Here is an 11,723-nt window from a genome sequence, read left to right as displayed (position 1 = left end):
CTACAATGCACGGCTCTGGGACTCTGTCCACACCCCACGGCTCTGGGCCCTCTCTGTCTACAATGCACGGCTCTGGGACTCTGTCTATACTCCACGGCTCTGGGCCCCCTCTGTCTACAATGCACGGCTCTGGGACTCTGTCTACACTCCACGGCTCTGGGCCCTCTCTGTCTACACTCCACGGCTCTGGGCCCTCTCTGTCCACACCCCACGGCTCTGGGCCCTCTCTGTCTACAATGCACGGCTCTGGGACTCTGTCTATACTCCACGGCTCTGGGCCCCCTCTGTCTACAATGCACGTCTCTGGGACTCTGTCTACACTCCACTGCTCTGGGTCCCCACTGTCTACAATGCACGGCTCTGGGCCCCCTCTGTCTACAATGCACGGCTCTGGGACTCTGTCTACACTCCACTGCTCTGGGCCCCCACTGTCTACAATGCACGGCTCTGGGACTCTGTCTACACCCCACGGCTCGGGGGCCCCCTCTGTCTACAATGCACGGCTCTGGGACTCTGTCTACACTCCACGGCTCTGGGCCCCCTCTCTCTACAATGCACGTCTCTGGGACTCTGTCTACACCCCACGGCTCGGGGGCCCCCTCTCTCTACAATGCACGGCTCTGGGACTCTGTCTACACCCCACGGCTCTGGGCCCCCTCTCTCTACAATGCACGTCTCTGGGACTCTGTCTACACTCCACGGCTCTGGGCCCCCTCTCTCTACAATGCACGGCTCTGGGACTCTGTCTACACTCCACGGCTCGGGGCCCTCTCTGTCTACACTACACAATCGCGGCACCGCGGCTGGAAGAGCCCAGGTCGCTGCAGTGAGTCCGGAGCCGGGTCTCTGGAGCCAGCCTCTGCCCTAACAAAGCCGCCGCTCGTGCAGTCCGAGGGAACCTGGACCCGTCAGCGCCGTCCGGGCCGCGTTCCCCGCGCGCCTGGGCGCTCCTCGCCCGCGGGACCCGCTGTCAGGCGCCGCCCCCGCGGGTCCCCCCGAGGACCCGGGCGGGCCTCACAGCGCGGGCCCGGGGAGGCCCCGCAGGCCCGCGCCCCGCACCCCCCGCCCCCGCCCCGCCCCGCGCTGGGCCCGGGACCAGGAGCCTGAGCCGGGCGGGCGAACAAAAGGCAGGGCGGGCGGGCGGCGATCGTGAGGGGACCGGGGATGGCCGGGCGGCGGAGAGCGCGGGCGCGCGCCCCGGAGGCGAAAGAAAGAGCGGAGGCGGTGTGCCCGTCCCCCGCCCCGGCCCCGCACACCTACCGGGCCGCGCCGCTCGCTCCCGCTCCGGGCGCTCCGGCCCGCGCCACCGCCCGTGCGCGCAACGGTCGCCTCAGCAGCCACCGCCCCCCGGGGTCGAGACGGGGGCGGGGCCGGGGCCAGATGAGGGGCGGGGCCACATCGGGGCGGGGTCTTAAGGGCGGGGCCGGTGGGGGCGGGGCCTGAGAGGGGAGGGGCAGGTGGACTGAGGGCGGGGCCAAGGGACGGGGCGGGGTTCGGCGTGGAGGGGGCGGGGCCTGGGGCGGGACGAGGGCCTGCGGTCAGTACAGCGTGGGAATAGGACTGCCGGGGAGGCGGGGGATGGAAAGAAGCGATGGGCGGGGCCTCCACGGGCGGGGGCGGGACTTCCGTTGCGGGCGCGGCGGCCCTGGTTCGCCCGGGGTGGCCTCGCTCTGGGCCGGCCCGGGCGCTGGGAGGGGTCGCGTTCCTGGGAGCTGGCTTTCTGTGCCTCCGCCCGCCCGTGTGGCCGGAAGGAGCCGCCTCTGCCTGGACTGTCTCTATCCTTCGCCGTCGGTGTCCGAGGAAGGGCCGCGGTGCTCGGGAAACCTCGGTGTGAGGAGTCAGGCCCCGGCGCCCCGGCGTTTCGGCCGGACAGACGCCCGGAGTCTGGCCGCAGCCTCGGGGGCGGCTTAAGTCCCTCAGCGAAGCCACGGGGACAGCCAGGAAAGGCCGTTCCCTCCGGGCCCGTGGACGCCCGCCAAGGCAGCTCGGGGACACCTCCCGGAGCGCGGCAGCAGCGGGGGCGGGACTCGCGGGAGGCCCCGCTGGCCCGAGAGGGGGAGCCGCCCGCCCCGGCCCCGCCGCCGCCGCCCGCCCCGGCCCCGCCGCCGCCTTCACCCCTCAGGCCGGGGTTCCTTCCTCACCCTCGTGGTGTTCTCCTTCCCCGGTGCCGGGTCCCCCTGCCGCTCCTTCCCGCCCTTCCCATTCGCTCCCGCCTTCTGTTTCACGCTCCGGCCCGGCAGCCCGCGCAGGGACCCGGCCCCTCTCTTGCTGGCTTCCCCCATGTCGCCTGCCTTGATGGAGTCAAAACTCTTCCTCCCCGCCCCCTAGTTTCTTGGCCTCGTCTGGTCTTGTGTGATTAGTTTGGATCCCAGGAGGAAACCCATGGCCTTCTCAGTGGGACGATTAGAGTCCAGCAAGGCCCCCGCTGGCAGAGGCGGAGCGGGGAAGCCACAGGGTGGCCAGATCTGGGACAGGTAACAGCAGGGAGGGGACAGCCAGAGAGGGAGAGAGAGCTACTTAACAGGAGCTGTGACCTGTGGCCAGGGGACACAGCCAGCCCTTGATGACCCAGCACAGAGAGCCAGGGAGGAGGCCGGGCGCCGTGGCTCACGCCTGTAATCCCAGCACTTTGGGAGGCCGAGGCGGGCGGATCTCCTGAGCTAAGGAGTTCGAGACTACCCTGAGCAAGATGCCGAAACCCCGTCTCTACTAAGATACAAAAAAATTAGCCAGGTGTGGTGGCGAGCGCCTGTAGTCCCAGCTCATTAGGAGGCTGAGGCAGGAGAATCGCTTGAGCTCTGGGGGCGGAGGTTCCACTGAGCTGAGATCGAGCCACTGCACTCCAGCTTGGGCTACAGAGTGAGACTCCAACCCAAAAAAAAAGAAAGAAAAGAAGAAGAGAACCAGGGAAGAAACCACCCCTGCCCCCCACTCCCCCTTCCCCCAGCCCCCCGCAACTGTTAACCTTCTTGTCTTCTGCCTATGTGAGGATGGTGGAATCTTCCAGAGCAGCGCCAAGCCAGAAGGAAGCAGGCTACAGAGCTTAGCCTCCTCCAGCTCCAGGGCAGGGACAAGTGGCCCTGACTGGAAGATAGGGACACACCACCTGCAGGTCTCTTCTTTCCCTTTGGCTTTTTGGCTTTTTCCTCTGCGCTTGCCTGGCCTCTAGGTGCCTGGTGGACCTGGGGTGGGGGAAGAGGGTGAGCAGCTCATACGAGGGGTCCCCGAGCCTATGGGAGAAATTGCACCCAGCAGGGGGTGGTCCAAGAAGCTGTTTCCCAGGGAGGAAGCACACCAGTCCATCCCCATGAAAACCAGGGCCCACAGAAGTGGGGGGAAATTGCAGGAGATGGAGAGAAGGTGTAAGTGTCATACTAGAAGATTTTGAAAAGATAGATCTTGCCAATTAAGCAAAACTCAATTCAGTCCATCTGGAGGGGCTAGATGCAGAACCATGCCCAAGTCTCTAGGTAGTCAGTCCCTGGCACCTGTCGTTCTGCTCCTGTAGGCTTCACTTTCGGGCCCAGACCGGCAGGGCAGCCTCTGTTGGCACAGGGAGGGCCTCGGGGAAGCATGCACCTGCTCTTCCATGCTCGCCAGGCAGCGCCCCAGTGTCCCTACCCACAGTTCATCAGCTACAGTTGTTGAGGAGGCACCCCTGAGCTGAACAGGTGGGATGGACAATAATCCTTCCATGAGACTCGAGGCACGTGTCCCCACATTCCAACATGTCCTACAACACGGATGACCCTTGAGGACATTATGCTAAGTGAAATAAACTCGTCACAAAGGATAGACACTGTCCAATTCCACTTACATGAGGTTCCTAGAGGAGGTGAATTTATAGAGAAGCCAGTACAATGGTGGGCGCCAGGAGCTGGGGAGAAGAGGACAGGGGTTATTTACAGGTTCATTCTGGAAGATGGAAGCATTCTGGAGATGGCGGCGGAGATGTTTGCACAACAGTGTGAGTGTGCTTGTTACTCCTGAGGTGACACTGGAAATAGTGAAGATACAGCCATTATGGAAAACAGTATGGAGTTTCCACAAAAAATCAAAACTCGAACTACCATGTGATCCAGCAGTCCCACTGCTGGGTATGCCTCGGAAGGAAATGAAATCAGTGTGTCCAAGAGGTTCACTTTGGCACTACTCACAATACCCAGTGTATGGACCCCACCTAAGTGTTCATCGATGGATTTGTAGATTAAAAAAACATGCTATTTATACCTGAATGCTATGGAGCCTCTAAAAAGGAGGAAATGTGCCATTGCAACAACAGAGACAAACCTGGAGGACATTATATTAAGTGAAATAAGCCAGGCACAGAAAGACACATATCACATGGTCTGACTTACGTGTGGAATCTAGAAACACGCAAGTCACAGAAACAGAGAGTAGCATGCTGGTTAAAGAGGCTGTGGGTGGGTAGGAACTGGGGAGACGCTGGTGAAAGGGCACAAAGTTTCAGCTGTGCAGGATGAATAAATCCAGATCTGCTGTATACCATGATGGCTGTAGTCAATACACTTGAAAGTCGCTAAGAGTACATTTTAAATGTACTTATCACAAAAAACTGTACGTGAATGATGGACACATTAGCTTAATTTAATCATTCTGAACTGTAAACATGTCAAAACATCAGGTTGTACAATTTTTCATTTGTTAATTTAAAATAATAAAAATATACTATGGGATTTGCGCTAATTAAAAAATTAAAATCTTAGGCCAGGTGAGGTGGCTCATGCCTGTATTCCCAGCTCTTTGGAAGGCTGAGGCAGGTGGCTCACTTAAGTTCAGGAGTTGGAGACCAGCCTGGGCAACAAAGGGAAACCCTGTCTCTACCAAAAACACAAAAAATTAGCCAGGCACGTTGTGCGTGCCTGGGGTCCCAGCTACTCGGGAGACTGAGGCAGGAGGACCGCTTGAGCCCAGGAAGCAGAGGTTGCAATGAGCCAAGGTCACACCACTGCACTCCAGCCTGGGCAACAGAATGAGATCCTGTCTCAAAAACAAAAAATGTAATGGTTAACTTGGTAAATTTTATGTTATGTAAGAAAACATGTAGAACACTGTTCTCTGAGGGGACCACACCTTACCTGGGGACCTGGTGGGAGCTGTCCTCAGCAAGCGGAGGCTGACAGTAGGAGGTGGGACCTGGGACTGGGTCCCTCGCACAGCAGGGCCACAGGATCCTGATGGCAGAAGCGAGTGGATGTACTTCCTGGGCAGGGAAAGGCAGGCAGAATGGGCAGCTAGGCCGGAGCCAGCCCGCTCCAGGGGCTACACCGATGGGGCTCACAGGGGCAAGGAGATGGCAGCTCATTTAGGATTGACAGCATCCATCATTAGACAAGGAGAGCTGGGAGCTGGGGCCGCTGGGGCCCCGGGCAAGCCACATGCCTCACGCAGTCTCCAGGTGGAAGTCAGTGCAACGGCCCAGAGCCCCTTCACCAGGATGCAGATCCCTTTTCGGAAGGCCCTGGAATGCCCCGTCAGCCTCTAAGAAGTGTTTCCCTAGCCCTCCCCTGGGCCTGTGGCAACTTGCCAGGGTCCACAGGTCCCAGAAAGGAGGGACACCCAGACTTTTGGGAAATTGCTTGTGACAGGGTCTGAGCTGACCTGGGCACCAGGATAACCCAAATCCATCTCTCCTGAGAGAGCTGGGGCTCATCGGAGCTTGACCAGGTCCCCCTCGAGGGGCACCCGTGGGCCTGCAGGTCTCCCGTGGGTATTTCCCTGGCCCCAAAGTTGGAGGAGGGGAGCTGTGCCTCAGGAGCTGCACCGGGAAGCCAGGCTTGGAGGGGAGTGCTGGTGGCCAGGCATCCAGATGGCCTCTGCGGCCCACACCCTTCCTGCCCAGCAGGGATGCTGCTGGCACCCATGAGGCCCCCTTGTTAGCTGCCCCCTCTCCTGTCAGGGCCCAGCTTCTTGTTACAACCTCTGTGGAGCCGGCGCCATCCCTACCCTAGCCCCAGCCCTCCCACGCACCCAACAGTCCCCACACACCCACCAGGCCCATCACTTTTAGGGGGTCTGTGCACACTCCCCAGGTGGCTGTAATTTCTTTGCCATCAAATCCTTGTGTGTGCTCAGAGCAAGGAACACTCAAGGCTTCAGGAGCTCAAGGCCAGCAGGTGTGGGCCCATGGTGTCTCTAGGCAGCTTGGCCATGAGATGGGGAGGAGCCAGAGGGACTCTGCCGCTCATGCTGGGAACCAGGGTGGGGACGGAGTGGAGGGGCTGGGGCTGCCCCTGAACAGAGCTAAGGGGACAGGTTTGTGTGGGGCCCAGCGAGTTTGGAGATGTGGGAGCTAAGGGCCCCCACCCAGGCCTCGCCGGACAGATGAGCCTGCCAGCCCCTTGCCCGTGCACTGCCACCTCTGAAGTGTTGTGGATGGGGACCACCCTCCCGGAGGGCCTCCTTGCCTTCCAGGTGGGGCGGCCTCCTGAGCCCGTGCTGTGAAGTCACCATCGGTGAGCAGATGAAACAAATTAAATGAAGCATAATGTTTTTCACCAGAACACACAAAATTAATTAAATAGAGCACATCGTACTAAGTAGAGCTCATGGTAATTAGGGACGTTGTCACCAAATAGAATATGCATTAATTAAATAGACCGTATTGTTCCCACACGGAACTTCCTCAGGCTGCCAGGGCCAGGGGGTGGGGAGGTCCCAAAGGCCAGCAGACAGGGTCGGGTTCAGGAAGCTGGAAGGGCTCGGCCACCCGTGAACGCCGCCCTCCTGTGCAACCCGGCTTTGAAATGTCTCCTCTTGTCACAGAACCAAAGCTCGGCAGCAACAGAACTGCTGCAGCTGGAGAAACACCAATTTGGAGACAATGTCCTTTTTTTGTTTTTTGCTTTTTGTTTTTTCATACCAGGTTCTGTGCCCTGAGAAATGTGTGCTTAGGAGAGTGCTTCCTTCCCAGAAAATAAACGCGAACTAAATCAGAAAGCATCGACTCAAAACACGAAAATGACGTCGGAAATGTTTTCAGTGTTGCTCTTCAAGTCCCCCTTGAACAGTAGCACACGTGCCACCCTCGCGGGGCTCTGCACAGCGCTGGGGCCTGGCGCTGCGTGCTTTCCCACTGCTCAGCGAGCAGGTAACACTGAAAAGCTCGCCTTTCCCAGAGAATCGTAAAAGAACTGGGTATCCCTTTCTCTCTGTCTTCCTCAGTAACTCCCTAATGTGTGCCAAAAGCTGATGCTGGCCCATTCACCCATCAAGGCCCAGATCACCGGCACAGCCAGGTCCCCAGGCCTCCCCAGCGGAATTCCACTCAGTCCCGCTGGAGCAGGGCTGTCTCCCTCAGGCACCGCTGATGGGGCTCTCACTCACTAAGGGCCTGACAGTGGCTCTCTGACCCTCACCCAACCCTGCACATGCCCGTTTACAGATGCAGAAGCTGAGGCTTGGGAGATGAAGGGCTCTGAACACCCTCCTGCTCTGCCTTTCCCGAGTGTGCACTGCCCAGCCCGACCTGGCTGCCGCAGGTGTCTTTCCCGCCCGCCGCCTGCACTGCTCTGGCTCCGAGAATGCGCTGTCTACATCACAGGAGCCACAGAAACCACAGGGGGCAGCTGGGCAAAGCTGCAGAGCAGAGCATTGAGGAAAAGGAGAGGCGGCGAAGCTGGCCAGAGTGGGCACCTGTCACCAGCATCTGAGGCATGTAGGTATAATTAAGATCCCGATTTTCAGATGGTGAAACTGAGGCTCAGGGGGTAAAGCATGTTCAACCAGCTCTGTGGGACCTGCACCAGTGTCGTGCCATTTGCCTACCTGGCTTCTCCACGACAGCAAAGTTTTGGTTTCAGCACAGGGAAGGTTACAAGGTTGCTGACCTGGAGTGGCCGCAAAGGATGAGACCCGGCCCCCTCCCTCACTGCAGTCTCCCGAAGGGGCAGGAAACGGAGAGGGCAGGATTTGGCAAGAGATTTTTGGGAGTGCTCTGCTGCATGTCTGCACCACAGCACGGGGGAGGAACCGCTGAGGAGACACTGGGTGCCCGGGGCATCGGGGTGGCTGGACTGCAAGGGACAGGCCTGGCTCTGAGTCTGTGGGGACAAGGGGTGCCTGGGCTTCTGTGGCCATGCAAGCCAGCCAGCAGCAAAGCATGAAGTCATCCTGTTCACTTGCCCCGCAAGGGTCAGAGGCCTGAGGCAAGAACAGGAGTGGACCCATTCCTCATGTCCCAGGAATGGGTGCAGGGCCCCACCAATGGTCACTCAGGGACCACAGAGGCACCAGAGTGGTGAGCCTTGCACTTACCAGGCCCGGCCTGCAGGAAGCTGCTCACCAGTCTCGGGCGTGAGTCCCCACCAGCCCCTCATTCCTCCTCACTCCCCCACCCTGCATCCACCTGCGAGAGCAGCCCCCACCCCGCAGCCCCAAGCACAGGAGCAGACCCCACCCCACCCCCCCCAACACAGGCTTCCACCCCAGGAGGCCAGGACGGCAGGGAACAGGGCCCACAGGGACTGGCTTTAAACCAAGAATGGAGCTTGGATTAATAGCTCAGGCTTCAGGTGATGGATTTGAACTGACTCTAAATTGAGACTGTATTAGCCTCTTGAGTGACAGAGCTGCCTGTTTTGTAAGATGCACAGAGAATCCCCAGGCAGCCAGGAGTGTTGAGGGCCGGAGGGGGTTTGCCCACCGCATCTGTAGTCATGGGGAACAGAAGCAGAGCAGGCTGCATTTGGCGACCTCGGGAGAAAGGCGTTCTCAGTGTGCGGAAAGAAACAACACGTGGCCCAGGGCAGGCAGGGTGACAGGTCCACCTGCCCTTAGGGTGGCCAAGTGGCCTCTCCTGGCTGAATATCAAAGGTCCTCTGTCCCTGGAACCCCCTCGGTCCTGGGCAAGCCACGCAGCTGGTCACCCTCCCTGTAGTGGCCTCACAAGTAACCGGAGGACGTCCCAGCCGGACTGAAGCCCTGCCTTGCCCACCTCCGGAATCTGGGCTCCCCTCACATTCCCTGGGCTCCCTTCCTTCAGTGGCAAGACCACAGCTTGTCTCTGAAGCTCACGTTGGCAGGAAATGCTGGAGAAGCCACAGCTCCATCCGTCTGGGCTGGCGTTTGCAAGACGTATTCCTCACAGCGAAGCTGAGGGGTGACAAAGGACTCTACCGAGTCCTGCCCCAGGCGAGGGCACTCCCCAGGGCAAGAGAACCCAGAGTCCCACCCATGCACCGCTCCTGTGCCAGGCCACAGGCTGGTGGCTGTGACTGGCCAGTTGACAGAAGTCTGCTCTGAAAGGGGACCAGGGCGGGGGCCAGAGGGGATGAGAAGGCACCACCTCGTGCTGATCCCCTGACAGTGACAGTGAGGCTGGGGCTTGTTCTGGGGCGGGCATCCTGGCAGACCCACCCCATGAGGTTAAGCACAGCGCACCAGTCCTCGGGTCACGGAGTGGCCTGCGTCCTTGGGCTCTGGGAGCTTCCAAGGCTGAGGAGGCCACGACACAGGACAAACGGAGGTGTAGCGGAGCGGTGGCACCAGTCCCCCTTTTCTCCAGGCCCCTGCTGTCCCAGAGGCCCAACCTCGCCAGCCTGCCATGCCCTTTGTCCCTCACATTGCTCTGGTCACTTCAGTCACAACTCCCAAAACAGGCTTCTGCGGGAGCCGGAGCACGCGCTATGACGGGGGACAGAGCTGAAGGAAGGGCTTCCCCGGCTGCCTGAGCGGCCGCCCCGACTCTTTACTGCCACCAGGCCACACGTCGGGATTCCCTCCCTCTGCTGTCCCACCCTCCAGACAAGACCCGCCAGCTGGGCCACTGGTCAAGTCCTCAGTGGGGGCCACTTTTCTGCAAGTGCCCCAAGAATGCGGTAGGGCTCTCTGTCAGTGATATCCAGAGAAGGAAGATCCAGTACAGTGTGCAGAGATACAGAAAAAGAGGAAGGGAGAGACTTTTATTATTATTATTATTATTATTTGAGACAGAGTCTCGCTCTGTCGCCAGGCTGGAGTGCAGTGGTGCAATCTCAGCTCACTGCAACCTCCGCCTCCTGGGTTCAAGCGATTCTTCTGCCTCCGCCTCCAGAGTAGCTGGGACTACAGGCGCATGCCACCATGCCCAGCTAATTTTTGTATTTTTAGTAGAGACGGGGTTTCACCATGTTGGCGAGGATGGTCTCGATCTCTTGACCTCGTGATCCACCCACCTCGGCCTCCCAAAGTGCTGGGATTACAGGCATGAGCCACAGTGCCCAGCCCAGCAGAGACTTATTTTAAGAAATTGACTCATGGGCTGGTGGGGGCTGGCAGGTCTGCATTCTCTAGGGAGGACCCTGCTGGAGACCTAGGGAGAAGCTGACACCACCCCTCAAGTCCAAAGCACCATGCCGGCAGCCTTCTCTCCTCCTCCAGAACCTCTGACTCTCCTCTCAAGGCCTTCAACTGCTCAGATGAGACCCACCTGCACCATGGAAGGTCATCGGCCTCACGCACAGTTCCCTGACTTAAATGTTAACCCTATCTAAAAGATACCTTCACAGTGACATCTAGACTGGCACCAACAAAACACTGAGTACCGGAGCCCAGCAGAGTTGATGGACACCAAGCATCGCGGCGTCTTAGAGGCGGGGGCAGCACGGCCCGGGAGCCCACAGGAGGGCCTGGCTGTTACCTCTGCCTCCCACTGGATAGTTTTGTTTTTTTGAGATAGGGTCTTGCTCTGTTGCCCAGGCTAGAGTGTAGCAGTGGGATCACAGCTCACTGCAGCCTCGACTTCCCAGACTCAAGCCATCCTCCTGCCTCAGACTCCTGAGTAGCCGGGGACCCAGGCATGCACCACCTCACCCAGCTAATGTTTTAATTTTCTATAGAGACAGGGTCTTACTGTGTAGCCCAGACTGATCTCAAACTCCTGGGCTCCAGTCACCCTCCCACCTTGGCCTTGGAAAGTGTTGAGATTGCAGGTGTGCGCCGCCATGCCAGCCTTCACTTAATGTTTCTTAATGTTTCCCGGAGGGCGGTGGGGTAGTTTAGGGAGCAGCTGAGCAGCCAGCACACACAGACGCACCCCCACACCCACGCCTCCACCCTCCCCTCCAGGGCACCTGCTGGTACCTCTCGTCAGCCAGGGTGAGCAGGGCTTCAGCCAGCCCAGCAGATTATCACACTGCCCCCAGCGCCCAAGCCAGCAACCCAACTCCCAAACCCAGGGGGATGCCATCAGCCAGCGCAGTCCTGTGCAGCTTCCTGCTTCGCCTGGCCCCCCAGAACCTCGTCCTACCCGTGTCCCCAAACACCTGCTCTCAAAGGTTGGTGAGCCTGGCCCAGGGCAACCTCTTGCCTCTCTGTCCAGATTCTGCTGGGATGCAACAAATCCCAGGGGGCAGGGGGTGGGCGTTGAAGTCTGAAAAATGGGGAGGCTCCACCTCTCAGACTGGAGTCTGGGCTGCCTCCCACAGTGGCTTCCAAGTTTAATTCCATCTTTTCCTAGATGTCCCCACCCCACACCTTGGGAGCCCACTCCTTCCCCACCTGTGCTCTGAACCTAGCAAGAGGGTTCACCTGTGCCGCCCTTTCCACGAGGCCCTGCACCTGGCTGTTGCCCTGTCTGTCCCGCGGCTCCGAGAGGTGAGGAAAACCTTCTGCGCCGGCACAGAGGTCTGCGGATTTCCCACTGGCGCCTTCTGCCGGGATTCAAGCCCTCCGATTTGTCCTTGTCTCCATGGATGCTCTATCTTGACCCAACAGCCACCATC

The 11,723-nt window shown here is 59.5% G+C and overlaps 1 protein-coding gene across 6 annotated transcripts in view; it reads right to left on the bottom strand.

The window, feature by feature from the left end:
* RGS12 (regulator of G protein signaling 12) overlaps nt 1-1,381 on the bottom strand; it is a 160,237-nt gene extending 158,856 nt beyond the window's left edge. For all 6 annotated transcript variants that reach the window (XR_004261552.1, XM_032254025.1, XM_032254026.1 and 3 more), the window contains exon 1: nt 1,261-1,381. The gene's annotated coding sequence lies outside the window, so the exon portion shown is untranslated. The remainder of the gene's footprint in view (nt 1-1,260) is intronic.
* Nucleotides 1,382-11,723: the final 10,342 nt, after the last annotated feature.

Source organism: Sapajus apella, unplaced genomic scaffold (genome assembly GCF_009761245.1).
Source record: "Sapajus apella isolate SASKATOON/1434 unplaced genomic scaffold, GSC_monkey_1.0 scaffold85, whole genome shotgun sequence".
Classification (NCBI taxonomy): domain Eukaryota; kingdom Metazoa; phylum Chordata; class Mammalia; order Primates; family Cebidae; genus Sapajus; species Sapajus apella.
The sequence above is the reverse complement of the archived record's forward strand: the minus strand, read 5'-3'. Positions and strand labels throughout refer to the sequence as shown.